The sequence below is a fragment of the Triticum dicoccoides genome, chromosome 1B (assembly GCF_002162155.2).
Source record: "Triticum dicoccoides isolate Atlit2015 ecotype Zavitan chromosome 1B, WEW_v2.0, whole genome shotgun sequence".
NCBI lineage: Eukaryota > Viridiplantae > Streptophyta > Magnoliopsida > Poales > Poaceae > Triticum > Triticum dicoccoides.
Window position 1 is genome coordinate 159,685,028 of NC_041381.1, and position 8,495 is coordinate 159,693,522.

An 8,495-nucleotide genomic window follows, 5' to 3' on the forward strand; every position below is an offset into this window, starting at 1 on the left:
CCAAGGATTAAGCATAAGTAACACCGAATAATGCACCATAAGTAGGATATAAATTTCATTGCATAACTATTGACTTTCGTGCTTGCATAGGGAATCACAAACCTTAACATCAATATTCTTACTAAAGCACAATTACTCATCAACATGACTCACATATCATATCGTCATATCTCAAAACCATTACTAAGAATCAAGTTTATTTTGTCCAATGATCTTCATGAAAGTTTTTATTATATCCTCATTGGATATCTATCACTTTGGGACTATTTTCATGTGTTGCTTTTGATAAGCTCAAACAAATATAAGTGAAGATCATGAGCATAATCTTTTCTTTTTTCTCAAAATAATCTAAGTGAAGCAAGAGAGAATTTCTTAAAAATTTACTAACTCCCAAACAAATCTAAGTGAAACATGAGAGCATTTCTTCAAAATTATCAAAGCGCACCGTGCTCAAAAAGATATAAGTGAAGTACTAGAGCAAATCCATGGCTCTAAAAATTTAAGTGAAGCATCAGAGCAAGCATAGCATATTTTTTGGATCTCTCAAAAAGGTGTGTCCATCAAGGATTCAAGACATAAAACACAAACCAAAACAAACAAAGACTCATATCATACAAGAGGCTCCAAGCAAAACTCATATTATGTGACGAATAAAAATATAGTTTCAAGTAAAATACCAATGGTTGTTAGAAGAAAGCAGGGATGCCACTCGGGGGCATCCCCAAGCTTAGTTGCTTGCTAATTCTTTGAATATTATCTTGGGGTGCCTCGGGCATCCCCAATCTTAGCCTTTTGCTTATCCTTATTCCTTCAGCCATCGTAAGATAACCCAAAATTTGAAAACTTCAATCACACAAAACTCAAACAAAATCTTTGTGAGATCCGTTAGTATAAGAAACCAAACCACTACTATAAGTACTGTAGTAAACCTATTATTATTTTGTTTTTGCATTATATCTACTGTATTCCAACTTTTCTATGGTAAAAACTCATCAAAAAGACCATAGGATCATCAAAACAAGCACACGACGCAAAGAAAACAGAATCTATTAAAAACAGAACAGTCTGTAGCAATATGAATATTTAGAATACTTCTGTAACTCCAAAAATTCTGAAATAAATTGGTGGACGTGAGGAATTTGTATATTAATCCTCTGAAAAAAGAATCAACTCAAAAGCACTCTTCTAATAAAAAATAAAAATAATATCGTGAGCGCAAAAGATTCTGTTTTTCAGCAAGATCAAATAAACTTTCACCGAAGTTTTCCCAAAGGCCTTGCTTGGAACAAACACTAATTAAAACACAAAAAAAACAATCATAACAGTAGCATAATTGTGCTAACACTCAAGAAAAGTAAGCAAAAAGCAAAAATAATTTTATTCATTGGGTTGCCTCCCAACAAGCACTATCGTTTTACGCCCCTAGCTAGGCATAACGCGTAGGATCTAAGTTTTGTCATCCTTGTCCAATTCTTTGATTGAACACTTAGGATTTTTCAAGGATTTTGCATATAAATTCTCAGCGACAATACTTCTAGGCATGAGATTGAAAAACTTATTTCCGCAAAAAGGGTCTCTTATGACTTCAATAAAGTTGGGATGGATACTAATCATCTTAAGATCTCCTTTATCATTGCTAGAAATTGCACCTTTATTTTTAGTGACTTGAGTAGTCTTGCTAATTTTCACGGGAGTTTTAGCAGAAGAAAAAGTTGTACCTAGATTAGAAAATATTTCTTCCAGTTAAACAATCCTAGACGGACTTTCTTCGATTCTTTCGTGAATTATAGTTCCCTTTTCTTTTAACAACTTAAAAACGTCTTCCGCTTTTGAACCAACTTTAGTAGCATAACTTTGCATTTTTCTATCCAAGTTTCCAATATGTTCTACAGTAAGCATTTTCTTTTCAATAGCATCTAGTCTTTTCATAACATGCTCGAGAGTTAATATTGTTTCATTGATCATGAGTGGTGGTGAACCCACTAAATTTCCCAAAGCATTAAAAGCATCAAGAGAAGGACACATCAAGAAATTCCCACCGGTAATCGTATCAAGGACGAATCTATACCAAGTGGTAATGCCCACATAAAAAATACGAAGAAGAGCAACGGTAGATTGCTTACGGATAGATCTATTATGATCATTGCAAATCCTATACCAAGCATCTTTTAAATTTTCTCCCCCTTTGTTTGAAGCTGAGAACCTCATTCTCGGGGGTGCACGGGGGTGCACGCAATAGAAGAAGAAAATTCCATAATGATAAAAAGTGATAAAAAAGATTGCACATGAAAAACAGATCTGACGAGAAAACGGCGAACGAAAAAGAGGGCAAATAAAAGGGAAAAAATTGTCAAGTGTGGGAGAGGAAAACGAAAGACAAATGTCAAATAATATAAATTGCGAGGAGATGAGATTTGTGATTAGGAACAAGGTTGATGTTGAAGATCCTCCCCGGCAACAGCGCCAGAAACTCCTTTTGATGTCTGCTAGAACTACGTCGGTATTTCCCCAAAGAGGAAGGGATGATGCAGTATAGCGACGATAGGTATTTCCCTCAGTGATGAGACCAAGGTTATCAAACCAGTAGGAGAACCTCCTCACACCACGTAAATAGCACCTGCACACAAATAACAAATACTCGCAATCTGACGTGTTAAAGGGGTTGTCAATCCCTTCCGGGTACGGCGCCTCAAGATAGGCAAATAACGTGAGGTAAAAGTGGTAGATAAGATAAATAGATCACGGAACAAATAAATTGCAGCAAGGTATTTTTTGTATTTTTGATTTAATAGATCTGAAAATAAATGCAAGGGAAAATAGATCGTGAAGGCAAATATGATGAAAAGAGACCCGGGGGCCGTAGGTTTCACTAGTGGCTTCTCTCGAGAAAAATAGCAAACGGTGGGAAAACAATTACTATTGGGACATTAATAGAACTTCAAATAATCATGATGATATCCAGAAAATGATCATTATATAGGCATCACGTCCAAGATTAGTAGACCAACTCCTGCTTGCATCTACTACTATTACTCCACACATCGACCGCTATTCAGCATGCATCTAGTGTATTAATTTCATGAGAAAACGGAGTAATGGAATAAGAACGATGACATGATGTGGACAAGATCCGTTTATCTATTGCGGAGATATAGATCTCATCTTGTTATTCTTAGTAGCAACGATACATACGTGTCGGTTCCCCTTGTATCACTGGGATCAAGCACCGTAAGATCAAACCCACTACAAAGCACCTCTTCCCATTGCAAGATAAATAGATCAAGTTATCCAAACAAAACCCAATTGTCGGAGAAGAAATACGAGGCTATGAGCAATCATGCATATAAGAGATCAAAGAAGACTCAAATAACTTTCATGGATAAAAACATAGATCTGATCATAAACTCAAAGTTCATCGTATCCCAACAAACACACTGCAAAAAGACTTACATCATATGGATCTCCAACAGACCATTGTATTGATAATCAAGAGAGAGAGAGAGAGAGAGGGGAATTCATCTAGCTACTAACTATGGACCCGTAGGTCTACAAAGAACTACTCACACATCATCGAAGAGGCGCCAATGGAAGTGATGAACCCCTCCATGACGGTGTCTAGATTGGATCTGGTGGTTTTGGACTCTGCGACGGCTGGAATTGATTTTTGTCGACTCCCCTAGGGTTTCTGGAATATTGGGGGTATTTATAGAGCGAAGAGGTAGTTCAGAGGGTACCCGAGGTGAGCACAACCCACCAGGACGCGTCTGGGCCTCCTGGCGCGTCCTGGTGGGTGCTGCTCCTCTCGAGCCACCCCACAGGTGCTTCCTTGGCCCACTGGATGTCTTCTGGCATAAAAAAATCCTCCATGAGTTTCGTTGCGTTCGGACTCCGTTTGATATTGATTTCTTGCGATGTAAAAAACATGCAGAAAACAACAACTGACACTGAGCACTATGTCAATAGGTTAGTACCAAAAAATAATATAAATGACTATAAAATGATTGTAGAACATTCAAGAATGATAATATAACAACATGGAATAATAAAAAATTATAGATACGTTGGAGATGTATTAAAGGTCCTACCTTATAGGATGTCACAGAGCAGCCAAATCTCTCGGAATGCACATGCATAAGTCAGGAGGTGGCCTCCAATAGTGCAGCATCAATGCATGCTAAAATGCGGTCGGATATATGATGGTTGTGTCCGTGTGTGGAAGATGGTCAGTGGATCATGTGACACCTCGAGTAAATAGAAATAATAGACTACTCATATAAACAAGATGCATTCTCTTTTTCGTGAGGTCATCCGAAAGGAACCTCAAAATTAGGCGTTCTTGTCTTTGACCAATTTGAGGATGGGTGACCGACCGAAAGTTGATCCCGGATGCGTACAAGTGAGGACAAAGGAGTGAATTGCAAAAAACACCACATTAGCGCCTAGGTTTGCAGGAAACACCGGTTTACGAATTTCTACCAGAAACCACTAATTTTCGGTCCAATCTTTTGCAGAAAACACTGATTAATCGTTTTGGGCATTTTAACCACGATTATAACATGCTGGGCCTACTTTTGCTGACATGGCATAATAGTTTGTCCCAAACGGCGCTAGACAGGGTTTGATATAAATTTACCTAATAGTCCCCTCGTATTATGCATGGACACCCTTCAATCATAATATAAAAAAGCAATCAGCCCCCTAGCTCGCCCATCTCGCCAGGGAGGCACCTGAACGCCGGTGCCTCACCTGCTCGCCGTGGGCACACAAACAAGTGGGCCGCTGCCCGCGTGCGCTACCCACTGCGTCCGCCGACGCCTCACCTGCTGCACCCGTCGGCACCTCACCTGCTCACCTCGTCCGTCAGCGCCTCACCTGTAACCGTTGTAACTGTTGAACCTTGGTGCCTTTCGGGCTTTATTAATTTAAAGCCGGATGCTTCTAGCGTCTTCGTTCTTACGTCCGCGCCGACGGGCCGGGAGCTGCACCAACACTATGAGGCGGCGGCGGCCATGAGCAGCAATACGAGATGGTGGCCGGGAGAAGTAGTGGGCACTGACCAAGAGCAGGATCAGTGAGTGCGGTGTAGGGACTCCCCAACCCCAAGGCCATCTGCCATTTTAGAGAGAGAGAGAGAGAGTAGAAGAGGAAGGGTAGTCAAAGGGCGGCTGCTGGACCTCGCCGGCGTACAGGTCGCACCTCCTCTTCTCTCTGGCGTAATTCAGGAATGGCAGATCCCGATCTGGATTAGGAGGGGTGGGGGGAGGGGGATGGGGAGGAAGATGTGTTTGTTTTTGTGAGGGAGTTGTTTTGGAAAGGACCGGTCTGATGTTGTCTTATTCTGAACCGTTATGCTATGTCATCAAATACAGGACCCACTGTTGGAATTGATCTCGGTCAAAACAAACCGAGAGAAAAAGGGGGAGCTCAACTCCCACGTATGTGCCCTGATCGGGGGCACCAAACCAACTGTTTTGGTCTCGGTCCCGCCTCCTTAGCGATCTAACGATCTGCATGATAAGGCCAAGTCTCTCGCTAACTACCGATCCTAATGAGGTGCTAATGGAGACGAAGACCGTCTACCACCGCCGGCCACATCCAGGGCAGTGCCGGCGGCACCCTGTACGTCCTACACCTACGCAGCTGCTGCATCACCCATCTGTTGACTCTCTTCCCAGCCATCTCCTCGTTGCTGGAGACATGGAGCCATGGGCTACAGAAGGGGCGCACCAAGCAGACAGCAAGTTTCCCTCTGTACTCGTAAGAAATCTCACGAACTCCTCTCTATTGATTTGTTTGAGGTGATCTAATACTAGGCTCGAGATCCTATTCATGTTATGTCTAAAATTTATATTTCTAACATTGGTATCATGAGCAAGTTAATGCCTAGATTAGATCCCTAATCAAGTTTAAAGGGGATGTGTTTAAGTTGATAATTATGATCAATTCTAATGTTATGTGTTAAGATTATTTTGTCCACTGTTAAGTTAATCATCAAGATTAGGGTTAATTTGTTTCGGTTAAGGTTGCTACGGGTTGGTGCTAATTGCATAATTATGTTTTAATTCTGTTAGTGTAATTAAGCCAAACTTCCACTTTAAGTGCATGTTTAATTAGCACCTGTCCACACCCGGTTTAGCAATTAGAAGGAGGGGATTGCATTGAACAGTAAAGTAAAATTCCCAAAATTTCCCCAATTAGCCAAAATCGAAACCCTAGAACGAAATCCCCAAATCAGAAACCCTGTTGACCAAATTAAGGAGTTCAGCTAATGTTTACTGTCGTCGTCTCACTTGGAGACGTGTCGGGAATGAAGCTGTCGTGGTCGTCGACGCCACTCAGTCCCTACCGCCGGAGCAACCTCACCTTATGGACGAAGAGCAGGCGCGGCCTCCGTGCTGCGCCGTTGCCACCGTCACTTCTTCATGGCTGGCCGATGCCGGCACCTTCCCTCGGTCGCGCCGCCGCCTAATGCCATGAGAACAGCACGGAAGCCACACTCGACAGAGCAGCGCGCGGGATCCTTCCGCTCCACGCTGCTCCGGCGAGTGAAGCTACCGAGCCGCCATGGAACCCGGCAGCTGAATTTAGCCCCACCGCCGTGGACACCGGAGCTCGGCACCATCGGCGCAGTCGCGTGTATCTCTCGATGCGGATAAATCGGGGGGAGGGATAGAAATGAAACTAGGGTTGGACCAGCTAGCAGTTTTGTTCAGGCCCAACGCGATGTTAGCCAATCGATTTGATACAACGGCTGAGCGCGTTGCCGATAAAAGGATGGGCCTTCAGGGCATTAAACGGGCACAATTCAGCTGAGGGCTACAGCCCAGATTGACTTGGCCCGGTACTAAATGTTTTTGCTTTAAGGTATTATTAAACTACTGCGTGAGATGTTTAACGGGATGTTGTGTTTTCTTTTGGGGCGATGAAATGAACTACTCGGCCTTATTTATCTATTTGAAATCAGTGCATCATTAAGTTCCTAATAATGTTTTATGTTGTGCTAAAGTTAGTAATAACATGCCCAAAATATATTCTACAGCAAATGCTGATAAAGTTTTGTGAAGGGCCGCCTGGAGTGTGGACGGACTGGTTTCATTAGTGAGCTTTGGCCCGGTTTTGGTCAGCCCCCTGGACTGAGATGCTTAGCAGGCCGCTGTTAGTTTTTGGGCTAAAAGTAAATAAATGATGATGATGATAATAAAGTTTTGTATGTGTTACCGTGGGTAATCATGGGCCAGATTATGTTTTAGGCAATCTTTTTTTTCTAGTGCTTTTTATATGATGTTATCCTCACAATAATGTTCATGCACTATTAATAGGCTTGAATGTCCTAAATCTATGAAAACCCCATGTCCAAAAAATTCAAACATAATGGACCAATACGAAAATTTTATTTGGAAACATTACTGTGATATAATGGTAACGTCGTATTATGATTTTCTTTTTGTGGATGATCATTTTTAATATCATTTTATTGTTGAAATATTGATGTTGTGAAATGATATTAATATTGATCATAGTTATCAGTCACTCATTTAATTTTATAAATAGTTTATTTGAAACATAAAAATGAGTGTGAAGAATATGTTGCTGTCATTTTTATGACATTTCTTAATGATGTGATCATCTCTAATGCGCTCAGGCCACCTCAAGAAGAATGTTGATGGTCGCATGGTCCGGTTTTCCACACAGCACCATGCTTCATAATAATGTTGGGCCAACATGTATAATGGGGAAACTATAGTTTTTCTATTGATGTATGTCATTTTATTATGATATGCTCCGCTGAAATATTAATAATGGTCCGAAATTATGTTTAAAAAAATATGATCACAATTCCCTTAGCAAAGGAATTTTGTTTAGAGAATTGTTCTAAAGTACCTGTCGTCATCAAATATTGTCATTTGGTGAATCCTTATGTAATTTTATTGCCAAATTTAATATTTGAAAAAACTTATGATATTCTGACGACAATATTAATGTCCTTTTCACTATGAATGTCAATTTTAATGTTTACTTAATGGCAATGACATTTATATTTTTTCTTTTAATTCCAATGTCATTTTCTTTTATGTCATTGAGAATATTAGTGATAATTTTGGCACTTATGTTCAATGTCATTATCAATGTCAACTTTAGTGTCAAAAGGTATCATTGTGTATGATGGCAAACATGGTTTTATGTTGTTGCTTTATGTTAATGTTAGCTATTAATTTAGCCAAAGTTCTTGCTCATCATTATGTGAGTTTATGTCTCTCTAATCAAAATGGAACCAACGAGAAGTTTTGATTAGAGATTTAAAAAAAAAGGTTATAATGGCATATGATGATATTCTGACCAATGTTGATTATTCTCATGTATCATTTATGAATAAATAAGGTTCTTTTTCGTTTTCTGCCCAACAGCAATACAGTTTATAAAAATTAAAATGAGCATTTTCTTTGAATCATCTCATTGCATGGTTAATTCATGCTTGATGTTTTGTTGCGATGCTC

The 8,495-nt window shown here is 40.2% G+C and overlaps 1 long non-coding RNA gene across 1 annotated transcript; it reads left to right on the top strand.

The window, feature by feature from the left end:
* The first annotated feature begins 5,293 nt into the window (after nt 1–5,293).
* Nucleotides 5,294–7,991, top strand: LOC119325430. The gene is made up of 2 exons (XR_005157522.1): nt 5,294–5,757; nt 7,643–7,991. It is a non-coding gene; the product is annotated as an uncharacterized LOC119325430 (long non-coding RNA).
* The last annotated feature ends 504 nt before the right edge of the window (nt 7,992–8,495 follow it).